This window comes from Schistocerca cancellata, chromosome 6 (genome assembly GCF_023864275.1).
Source record: "Schistocerca cancellata isolate TAMUIC-IGC-003103 chromosome 6, iqSchCanc2.1, whole genome shotgun sequence".
Lineage (NCBI taxonomy): Eukaryota > Metazoa > Arthropoda > Insecta > Orthoptera > Acrididae > Schistocerca > Schistocerca cancellata.
In genome coordinates this window covers 665879518-665892564 of record NC_064631.1, presented here as the reverse complement: position 1 = coordinate 665892564, position 13047 = coordinate 665879518, and positions in this window count along the sequence as shown.

Here is a 13047-nt window from a genome sequence, read left to right as displayed (position 1 = left end):
CATCGGCGAACCTCAACGTTTTTATTTCTTCTCCATGGATTTTAATACCTACTCCAAATTTTTCTTTTGTTTCCTTTACTGCTTGCTCAATATACAGATTGAATAACATCGGGCAGAGGCTACAACCCTGTCTTACTCCCTTCCCAACCACTGCTTCCCTTTCATGTCCCTCGACTCTTATAACTGCCATCTGGTTTCTGTACAAATTGTAAATAGCCTTTCGCTCCCTGTATTTTAGCCCTGCCACCTTCAGAATTTGAAAAAGAGTATTCCAGTCAACATTGTCAAAAGCTTTCTCTAAGTCTACAAATGCTAGAAACGTAGGTTTGTCTTTCCTTAATCTTTCTTCTAAGATAAGTCTTAAGGTCAGTATTGCCTCACGTGTTCCAGTATTTCTACGGAATCCAAACTGATCTTCCCCGAGATCGACTTCTCCTAGTTTTTCCATTCGTCTGTAAAGAATTCGTGTTAGTATTATGCAACTTACCCCTCGTGAGATAAGCCTCTACATCCTTACATTTGTCCTCTAGCCATGTCTGCTTAGAAATTTTGCACTTCCTGTCGATCTCATTTTTGAGACGTTTGTATTCCGTTTTGCCTGCTTCATTTACTGCATTTTTATATTTTCTCCTTTCATCAATTAAATTTAGTATTTCTTCTGTTACCCAAGGATTTCTACTAGCCCTCGTCTTTTTACCTACATGATCCTCTGCTGCCTTCACTACTTCATCCCTCAAAGCTACCCATTCTTCTTCTACTGTATTTCTTTCCCCCATTCCTGTCAATTGTTCCCTTATGCTCTCCCTGAAACTCTGTACAACCTCTGGGTCTTTCAGTTTATCCAGGTCCCATCTCCTGAAATTCCCACCTTTTTGCAGTTTCTTCAGTTTTAATCTACAGGTCATCACCAATAGATTGTGGTCACTTTTAGTAAACATTTTTGCCTCTAAAATTGCTGTGAAGTTCTAAAGTATCGTCAGAGATCCGACCAACAGAGTGACTGGAAGGTAATTTACGTAAATAGAACCGACAGAGAACATGCATAAGTCTTTCAATAGCTACCGTATTACAAATTGTACATAATTGTACACTGGAATTGGCGTTCAAAGCGTTGAAGAGAATCAATAGTACAGAATCACACACAGTATCTATTTGTACTCGTACCAAGTCAGTGTCAGGTTGGTAAAAACATGGCGTCGTCGGCTCTCAGCCAATCGGTGACACTATCACCATTGGCCACTCTCTCCCTCTATACAGGGTATTACAAAAAGGTACGGCCAAACTTTCAGGAAACATTCCTCACACACAAAGAAAGAAAATATGTTATGTGGACATGTGTACGGATACGCTTACTTTCCATGTTAGAGCTCATTTTAGTTTCGTCAGTATGTAATGTACTTCCTCGATTCACCGCCAGTTGGCCCAATTGAAGGAAGATAATGTTGACTTCAGTGCTTGTGTTGACATGCGGCTCATTGGTCTACAGTACTAGCATCAAGCACATCAGCACGTAGCATCAACAGGTTGGTGTTCATCACGAACGTGGTTTTGCAATCAGTGCAATGTTTACAAATGCGGAGTTGGCAGATGCCTAATTGATGTATGGATTAGCACGGGGCAATAGCCGTGGCGTGGTACGTTTGTATCGAAGCAGATTTCCAGAACGAAGGTGTCCCGACAGGAAGACGTTCGAAGCAATTGATCAGCGTCTTAGGGAGCACAGAACATTCCATCCTATGACTCGCGACTGGGGAAGACCTAGAACGACGAGGACACCTGCAATGGACGTGGCAATTCTTCGTGCAGTTGACGATAACCCTAATGTCAGCGTCAGAGAATATGCTGCTGTACAAGGTAACGTTGACCACGTCACAGTATGGAGAGTGCTACGGGAGAACCAGTTGTTTCCGTACCATGTACAGCGTGTGCAGGCACTATTAGCCGCTGACTGGCCTCCACGGGTACATTTCTGCGAATGGTTCATCGAACAACGTGCCAATCCTCATTTCAGTGCAAATGTTCTCATTACGGATGAGGCTTCATTCCAACGTGATCAAATTGTAAATTTTTACAATCAACATGTGTGGGCTGACGAGAATCCGCACGCAATTGTGCAATCATGTCATCAACACAGATTTTTTGTGAACGTTTGGGCAGGCATTGTTGGTGAAGTCTTGATCGGGCCCCATGTTCTTCCACCTACGCTCAATGGAGCACGTTACCATGATTTCATACGGGATACTCTACCTGTGCTGCTAGAACATGTGCCTTTACAAGTACGACATAGCATGCGGTTCATGAACGATGTAGCTCCTGCACATTTCAGTCGAAGTGTTCGTACGCTTCTCAACAACAGATTCGGTAACAGATGGATTGGTAGAGGCGGACCAATTTCATGGCCTCCACGCTCTCCTGACGTCAACCCTCGACTTTCATTTATAGGGACTTTAAAGCTCTTGTCTACGCAATCCCGGTACCAAATGTAGAGACTCTTCGTGCTCGTGTTTTGGACGCCTGTGATACAATACGCCATACTCCAGAGCTGCATCAGCGCATCAGGGATTCCATGCGACGGAGGGGGGATGCATGTATCTTCGCTAACGTAGGAAATTTTGAACATTTCCTGTAACAAAGTGTTTGAAGTCACGCTGGTAGGTTCTGTTGCTGTGTGTTTCCATTCATTGATTAATGTGATTTGAAGAGAAGTAATAAAATGAGCTCTAACATGGAAAGTAAGCGTTTCCGGACATATGTCCACGTAACATATTTTCTTTCTTTGTGTGTGAAGAGTGTTTCCTGAAAGTTTGGCCGTACCTTTTTGTAACACCCTGTATAGGCTCTCTAGGCCATAACTGGCAGGGGTGAAGACGGCTGCGAAGGTGTGTACGTGCGACCAAGCGTGCAACTCTTGAGCAAGTGGCTGCCCAGCTGAGCCAAGAGGCTACCAACAGCGTCTCCTCAACGACCGTTCACCGAACGCTGCTGCGTATGGGCCTCGGCAGAAGGCGCCTCGCTCATCCGCCCACGCTGACTGTTGTTCATCGGCGATGAAGACTGGAATTTCCACTCCAGCATCGCAACTGGACTTTCACTGAGTGACCTTTCCACATGAATCACGTTTTCTGCTCCAACGTACAGCTTGTGTATACAGTACTCATACACTCGTCAGATGAGTGTAGGCCGGAGGAGGGCGCTCCGTGGTCCTCATTCTGGAAGGTAGACTAGATCAACAAAAGAATGCGTTTAGCCTTGGGGACCATATCCTCCTCTATATGCTGTTCGTTTTCCGCTGGCTTGATGGCAAGTACCATTAGAATAATGTAACTTGTCAAACAGCCCGCGGTATTCGTGCGTGGTTAGAAGAACATCGTGGTGAGTTTACCACAATTCCACAGTCACCATACCCACAGATGATTTTCTTGATTTTCTGTGACCACCTCGATCGGGCGGTTCGCAACATGGATGCTCAACCATGAAACACAGCGCAGGTGTGAACAGCACTTGAATCGGCGTGGCTCAACATCTCTATGGTAGAAAGCAGAGTGTACGACCTATTGCACCCCTTTAGATATTAGGACTTTGTGTATGCAGTACGAGAAAAATGGCTGTTTAAATGCCTAGGTGCGTGTTGTAATTAATTTAATCTTGTCTTCACATTCCATTCTGGACCAATATGTGTGCGGTAGAAGTAAAAGTTGTAACTACATTTGTAAGTAGGCTGTTTATGTTTTCTTTATGTAAGTAGGCTGTTTATGTTTTATTATCGGCAACGTTACGTAGCGCTCTATATGAAAATCACTGGCTGTGCTGTGTGCAGTCTGTGGCCAGTTTGCATTGTTGTCTGCCATTGTAGTGTTGGGCAGCGGCAGCTGGATGTGAAAAGCGCGTAGCGTTGCGCAGTGGGAGGTGAGCCGCCAGCAGTGGTGGATGTGGGGAGAGAGATGGCGGAGTTTTGTAATTTGTCATGAACTGCTATATATATTATGACTGTTAAGGTAAATACATTGTTTGTTCTCTATTAATATCTTTCATTTGCTAACTATCCCTATCAGTAGTTAGTGCCTTCCGTAGTTTGAATCTTTTATTTAGCTGGCAGTAGTGGCGCTCGCCGTATTGCAGTAGCTCGAGTAACGGGGATTTTTGTGAGGTAAGTGATTTGTGAAAGGTATAGGTTAATGTTAGTCAGGGCCATTCTTTTGCAGGGATCTTTGATAGTCAGATTGCGTTGCGCTAAATAATATTGTGTGTCAGTTTAAGCACAGTCTTGTATAAATTGTTCTAAGGGGACGTTTCATATGTCGACCCTTAGCCTAGGATACCTCACTGGAATCTTCTGATTTTTTCTTGTAGTTTGTGTATTTAGTGTAGCTTTTATTTATTGCTAGCGCGTAATTGTAAAGAGAATCTCCTTTGTAGTTGCAGTCTTTCATTGTTGTACTGTAAAACAGTTGCGGCATGCATGTAGGTTTGCACCAAGTATTTCGCAGCTGCGCTTGTAATTAACTACATATTATTTTCAGTGCTATGTTAATGTGTTCTCTTATTTTTGCTATCAAATTGTGCTTTTCTGTGTTATCGTGTGAAATATTGTGACAATAATGGCGTGTGAAAAACGTAACACTCGGCTCCAAAGTAAACTGAGAAATGACAGTGAAGACGAAAGCAGTGTGTTGGCCCCACCATGTAATGAATTAACTAATATTCAAAGTAGTAATTTGGTAACTGTGCATAGGGAAATGGAGCGGGCGTCAAATAATGGTGTAGACAGTGAAACAGGTTGTGAACAGGGAAGCATTATCGATCGATCGGTCGGCAACAGCTCGCCTCAGGATTCCGAAATGACAGGACACAATTTTACAAATACTGTAGATTCAGGTTTTGCGTCCTCACCGTTTTCTCAAATAAGTCAAGACACATTTTCAGCTTGTCAAAATGTGAATGTTGCCGGTGCAAATGCACTGCGGAAAAGAGTAGAGGAACAGATACCAGACACTAATGCATTGTTATTACAACTAATGCAACAAATGGAACAAAATCAGAGACAAACACAGCAACAGTTAGACACAGTGGAACAAAATCAGAGACAAACACAGCAAAAGCTGCAAAAGTTAGACACAATGGAACAAAATCTTCGGAAGTTAGACACCACACTTGATCAAACACGTGAAGATTTAACTACTGAGTTACATAACATTGAATCGAAATGTCAAAAAGTCTGTAATGACGTAAAAACACAAATTTGTGAGCATTTTCAGCCTATTTTTTCGCGGCATGAAAATGCATTACAGAATCACGAAGCAGCCATAAAAGAACTGCAAACTATTGTTCATGAAAATCATGAGACCTAGCAAGCTAAAATGGACTCAGTTGCATCTACCGATTCGGTTACGCAACTTGCAAAAACTCAGGAAAACTTAAAGGACGCAGTAGATACTCTGAAAATTGGTTCAGAAAGACACATGGAGGAAATTAGTTCATTATCAGAGAAAGTAGTTGAACTTTCGGATCAGCTAAATAATTTATCTGCGAAGGTAGATGATAATCCGAATGACACAAAACCGGTAGTCTTTAATGACACAGAAGAGTGCGAACAAATTAGGAAACTGAACAAAATCTGAATCAAATTAATACGCTACACCAAAGAGAAATCCGGGAAGTACAAGATCAGCTGACACAGGTAATACAAGAATTACATATTTCAGAGGACACTCGCGCTCCAACACGGGAAGAGGAACTTAGAAATACGGAAAAGCCACAAAATAATAACACAGGGCATTTCGGTAATTATGAAATAAATTGGCGAAGTACACCGAATTTTGAGATGGAACCGCCGACACGACGTAACAATGACCGATATGCTACTCGCCAACACGATGATTTTGACTATAAGCTGTTCATTACTACACGTAAATTCAAAACGTTTAAGAATTCTGCCAACGACATTCATCCACAAGCGTGGCTCCATCAATTCTCTCATTGTTTTCCTCCCAACTGGTCATTGGAGCACAGATTAGAATTTATGTGTGGCTACTTGGAGAATGAACCAGCTGTAAGAATGCGATCGGTCATTCACCATTGTCACAGTGAAGCAGAATTTTATCATGCCTTCCTCTCAGCGTATTGGTCTCAAGCTACACAAGACCGAGTAAAACATAGCATCATAATGCTGAAACGTTTCGAACAATCTGAATTTTCCAGGCTTATGAAATATTTTGAAGACATGTTGCATAAGAATCAGTATCTTTCAAACCCATACAGCCCCTCAGAACTCATCCGCATTTGCTTAATCAAACTACCTGAACATTTACGGCATATTATTTTGGCAGGACGTTGCAATGACGACACTGAAGCTTTTCAGTGACTGATACAAGAATTAGAAATTGACACAGACAGTCACGGGATGCGAAAACAGCAAAACAATCACTACAGGTCACATCCGTCACAATTCCGTGACGACAGAAACGATAACTGGATGCGACAAGGCTATTCTCACCACACAAATCATGACCAAAATAGACACCACCCGTATGACAACCGTTGGCAGAGTAGTAATAGTTACAGGGAAAGATCACCTCTCCGCAGTAATGACTATCACAGAGACAACCAGAGAAACAGACAATATGGGAACCAAAATAATTATTATCAAGGGAGACAGAATAACTTTAGATGCAATGGTCCAGCACGCAGTTACGATTCAGGAAGAAATTCTCCACCACGTGACCGACACGAAAGAAACTATGGAAACTACCGACAAAACGACAGACCTGAATTCCATCAGAACTGGCAAGCTTTAAACAGAGCTGGGCCCTCTCGGCAAGGCGAATTTGTGGAAGTTAGGCCTCCTAATCCCAGTAACGACGCACGCCAACAAAGAAACAGACAATGACTCGCACCGCAGGCAGCCGCGTGCGCCGGCTGGCTCAGGGAAAAATAACATTGACGCTAACCTTGAGCAAATTTCCCGTATTCTTTATGGACGAATACCGCATGATAGTTGCATTCAAGTTGAAACTCTGCGTACTGAGAAGAGGAAAAGGTTTTCACCACATTTCACATGTAAAACCGTTTATTGAAAGATAATCTGCTTTTTAACTTTGTCCTTGCCATAAAACGTTTCACTTCACGTTACTAGTATGCTTTAGAAACTGTTACCATGCAACAATGTTTAAAGTTAAATATCCAGTCAAGAACCAAGGCAACTTATTCAAACAGAAATTACGAATGCATTGTTATTGCGAACAGATGACACAGTGGTTAGTTTATGTGACAGCTACACGATTTTATCACGACGCTACTAATGAGCGACAATTTACAATGTTGCTTTTGCGGTGTATCTGTTTGATATCTGCACAGTTTTACTGAATTCTTCTGTAAAGTAAAACATGTTTTAGTAGTAACTTTAGTGCTATTGCTACAAGGAGACAGCCTTTTCCGTAGGACAACAATACGTTACAGCACAGTACTTTCTTCATCACGGCAATAAGCGTAATAACTAAGTTATCTATACGCAAAGCATTTCACTTTTGTGTATCATGAGGTAAGTACATTGACTTCTGCAGAACTTAGCTTTCGGAGGACAATAACTACGACACTTCCCAGAGATTATCTTACAGCAAGACGCACATTTAGCGCTACAGGACATGTATTTGAGTGATTAATTTTGTACTTAAAACATTTATTTTTAAAGATTTTTGAATTACAAAGAAGGTTTTTCGTGATACATTTCATTCCATTGCTGTAATCTGTAACACCTGAGGGTATAATTACAATAAACCTCAGGGGGGTACACGCCTACTTTGTGTACCATGTGTTTGGCAAGCACAAGGAGCCCTAGCTAATATGGTATTTGCTTATACAATTTAACACATCGGTACCATATTTCTCTAACACATAAATTACACAGCTATCTGATCATTTAACAGAGAAACAAACATATTTTTACTACATCAGTGACACATGTTTACGCAATTACAGAGTTGGATTACTTCACACTTAAGAAATTGTATTTTGTCTGTACTTTGTGCACTGTTCATATTTTTTTGGAACCATTGTGGTACTATGAGAGCTTTGAATGATGTATTTGGTATGGGATCATGATTTTTAAAGAACGTTTGAGGTAGATGACACTTTTGACATGAGCAGAGAATTTTTTTAGATTTTGAAATTATTGGAGGAAGCTACGACGTTTTTGAGATTTGACTGAGGTGTTATGGTGTTATTTTTACGACGACGATGTGTATTATGCTGTTGAGGAATGTTTATGTAAATAAGATGATGCTACCATATATGAGGAATGTGATTACGTGTTTATATGTATATGAATGATGAAAGAAGTTAAGGACTCTTGACTTGTGAAAAAGGATGTGGGAAACCGAGAATCGTACTTTAAGAGTTATGAAATGTGTGTGTAAATGCGCGAATGTATCACAATGCCGGCGAAAATTTTTTTGGATACTGTTATATTCATAGGATTTTGTTTCTACACACTTGTGACGTAAATTTTCGACCTGTGAAATTTTCATATGAGACTGTCACTGTAGCGGAAACTGGTGTCGTAAATATTTCCGTAAGAAAGTTAAGTGACCACCTGCACGTAATGCGTCGTGGGCACACAGCTGTGTCAAACACCTGGAGAACAAGCCATTAGGGTGTGCCTTTCCGGAAGCACAGGTAGAAAAAGAAGAAAAAAAGGCAGGCCTTTATCCTCGCCATTGACATTCCTTTAGAGAAAATATTGCAAATGCGACACCCTCATTACTTCCATTAACCTTGCTATTGACATTCCTTTGTGGAAAGCATCGCAAATATTACACGCTCATTACCTGAAAACATATGATTACTCGTACTTTGTGCTAATTACTGAAATGCTTATGAATTGATGGGAAATATTCGTACATCTGCACACCTGATTATGACAAGTGTCTTTCTACGAGAGTTGAGAGCTACTGACTTACGAAATGCCACATGACTATTGAATGATATTTTTATGCTTTGGTTTGCGTAATTGCTTCTTTCATTTGATATCTGGTTTCCAGCTGTGTTGCAGCATTGCTTTTATAAAATAAAATGCATTTGCTAATGTGAACACTTTCTGTCAACAGATCTATTAAATAATTATTTTATGATCCACATTCTTTAAAAAAGGAGCTCTTGGAATGGAGAGAACAATAAGAAGGAACTAGTAACAGAAAACATAATTTTCTTTTCAAGTACATGGTAATATTTCTTTTTGCAATAAGTTGTTGTGGTGCACCACTTTAATTACATAGACATTAAGATGTGAATAGACATTTCCCTTGTCTGCATTGTTGTTTTTATTGTAATATTTTTTCTGCTTGAGCTATGTCATGTTTAGGTATAAGTTGCTGCTGTTTGCCAGGCATAGTGTTATTGAATTTAACTTTGTATTACTGTGTTAAGCTTTTCTTGATGCTGCACATTGGCTCATATTAGTTGTAATTTTGCATTTTATCTGTTAATTTAGATTTACTGCTGCTTCCTTTGCAAATTGGCATTTTTTGTCATTGCTGTTTGTGTTGATTTGTTGTATGCTGCTGCATTGCCTCATCCCTTAGTTTAGCATCTGAGCTCAGTAGATTTAAGTTAGCTTAAGAGGGGTAGACTATATAAGAAACTAACAATGATGACTTGGAAGAAATGTATTGAGAAGCTATATGAAAATGGTTTGGGCAAAAAAAAGGATACTGTACAGTGGAAAAAACTATTTTGACAGAGGATGTGAACAGAATACAGAAAGCAGGCTTAGATAGGACTTTTTGGGAATAATGATGAACGAAGGGAGATCTCCATGCAAAATACTGCAAGTAAAACAAACCTTGTCCTTTCGTTTTGTGTTATCCCACTATGTGTTTGTGTATTTGTTTTCTTCCTGTCTCTGTGTAGTTTCATACAATTTTTTCTTCTTTTAATATATTCACTATGATGAGGAATACTGTTATCCTCAAATATAATTGGCATTAATAATATGTTATTTACCTTGTAAATATGCTTAGACATTATTTATTCTGTTTTGTTTTAGTGCTCATGTGTAACGTTGATGTTTCGCAAGTTATTCTGATCTTTTATGTATGAACTTATGTCATAATTCCTGTAACACTGATGTATATGTTCTTTCGATTCTTTTGTAAAGCTTGTACTACAAATGTTATCTGTATTGTTATGTTCTTTAATTATGTATTTTGTACCTTTGTAATTGTATTCTCATGTTATAACAATGTAATTGACACCAGTTCATCAAATTAATTAACTTGTAAGCATTCATTTCACGGCACATATTTCTGTTGGTCATAGTATATGGACAATATGTGAGAAGTAGGGACTGTTAGTGTTTGCACGTGTGTTAATAATTCAGCAAGGGACTGGATAACAGCATTGCTGGTTCTAAGGACAACTCCAAAAACTTTGTGAGTGCACAAGTGGTGGTTTATGGACTTGCTATCTTATCTGCAAGACTCTTCGATGGTGATTGTGCACCTGCACAGTCGCAGCAGATGGCTGCTGGCCGTCTCTACATGGACTACAGTGGGTCTGCATCTTTTATGACCCACCAATACCATTATTTCTACAAGGACTGCAGTGGGTCTGCACCTCTGGTGGCCCACCAATACCACAATCTCTACCAGGACTACAGTGGGTCTACTTTGTGATGACCTACCTACCAATCGTCTTCAAAACGTCGAATGACTCTGCTGTGGGTTTGCTCTGTTGTGGCCCATTACCTGTCGGCACGTCAAGAGTCAGCACTGTCTTTCCGTTGGAAGGACATCACTACTCCTTCAAGACTGCATGGAAATCCACTACTTTTGTGTGCAATTTCTTTTACTAATGAGACTTTGTGAAAAAAAAACTGTAATTACTATTATGATGAATGATCAGGACTATCTTTATGGACTGTGAGAAAATTTTAGCTTTTGACCAACATTGTATAAATAAGTGTGTGCATTTGATATCTTTCTTACTGTAATTATGAAAAATTTTTTCAAATCTGTATTGGCCAGTGCCCAACACATTTTGTAAATTTTTTTGTGGGGAGCATGGGAGCTATGTAAGTAGGCTGTTTATGTTTTCTTTATGTAAGTAGGCTGTTTATGTTTTATTATCGGCAACGTTACGTAGCGCTCTATATGAAAATCACTGGCTGTGCTGTGTGCAGTCTGTGGCCAGTTTGCATTGTTGTCTGCCATTGTAGTGTTGGGCAGCGGCAGCTGGATGTGAACAGCGCGTAGCGTTGCGCAGTGGGAGGTGAGCCGCCAGCAGTGGTGGATGTGGGGAGAGAGATGGTGGAGTTTTGTAATTTGTCATGAACTGCTATATATATTATGACTGTTAAGGTAAATACATTGTTTGCTCTCTATTAATATCTTTCATTTGCTAACTATCCCTATCAGTAGTTAGTGCCTTCCGTAGTTTGAATCTTTTATTTAGCTGGCAGTAGTGCCACTCGCCGTATTGCAGTAGTTCGAGTAACGGGGATTTTTGTGAGGTAAGTGATTTGTGAAAGGTATAGGTTAATGTTAGTCAGGGCCATTCTTTTGCAGGGATCTTTGATAGTCAGATTGCGTTGCGCTAAATAATTTTGTGTGTCAGGTTAAGCACAGTCGTGTAAAATTGTTGAAAGGGGACGTTTCACATTCCTTTTACAGACTTTCAAGACAGGTTTCTTACACCAAAACAAGAAAAAGGTTACGCTCTAAAATACATTCTTTAAGAGCTATGAGCACTTATTCAATAGAAGGGATGTATTCACAGTAAGGAAGATGAGCAAGTGTTCATACTTGTTAATGCGCGCGTCTTAGAGCACATGACTGACGGACATTTTTGCTTCTTTTAGTCCACACAACCTTCCCTCAATACAACGGAAGCAAAGAGTTTGCAGTTGAAGAGATTTACTTCACAGCATCAAGACGAACAAGTGCTCGCAGCCCCCGGAGTTTGCGTTTTAGAGTCTCACATTTACTCGACTTTTACTTCTTGTTTTGGTGTAAGAAACCTGTCAAATGGTTCAAATGGCTCTGAACACTATGGGACTTAACTTCGGAGGTCATCAGTCACCTAGAACTTAGAACTACTTAAACCTAACTAACCTAAGGACATCACACACATCCATGCCCGAGGCAGGATTCGAACGTGCGACCGTAGCGGTCGCGGTTCCAGACTGTAGCGCCTAGAACCGCTCGGCCACGCCGGCCGGCAGGAACCTGTCCTCGAAGTCTCACTTCAGCTGTAGTGTAGAATGGGTCGCACCTGTGATTTGTAACCAATCTCCTTTGTAGTAAAATTGCATTTCCCTGGTATTCTACCAGTATACCGTAGCCTGCACCCTGCTGTACCCTCGACTGATGCTATGTGATCCTTCCACTTAATGTCTATACTAACTGTTACATCACTGTATCTGTACTTGTCTACATCCTCTCTGTGTCCCACTAATAGTATATTCATAAGATAGTATGCTTTTTCGTTTTGTGGGGTACAAAATTTTACATTTGTCGTTATTTGAAGCAAGCTGCCAGTCATTTCCCCATTTTGAAATCTTATCAAGGTCTGACTGAATACTTACAGAGCTTCGTCCAGACCGTACTTCGCTGTAGGTAACTGCATCATTTTCGAAAAATCTGAAGATACTATTAATATTGTTCGCAAACCCGTTAACATATAAGACGAACAGCAAGGGAGCCGACACACATCCCTGGGGCGAACTCGATCTTACCTCTACACCTGTCTTACCTCTCATTCCAAGATAAAGTTCTGCGTCCTAACAACCAAAGAATTCTCAATGTAGTCACAAATTTCGCATGATAACCCACCCGATGGTCCTTTTGATAATAAGCTGAGGTGTTCAAATGGTTCAAATGGCTCTGAGCACTATGGGACTTAACATCTGAGGTCATCAGTCCCCTACAACTTAGAACTACTTAAACCTAACTAACCTAAAGACATCACAAACATCCTGCGACCGTAGCAGTGGCGCGGTTTCGGACTGAAGCGCCTAGATCCGCTCGGCTACCGGCGTCGGCAGCTGAGGTATGG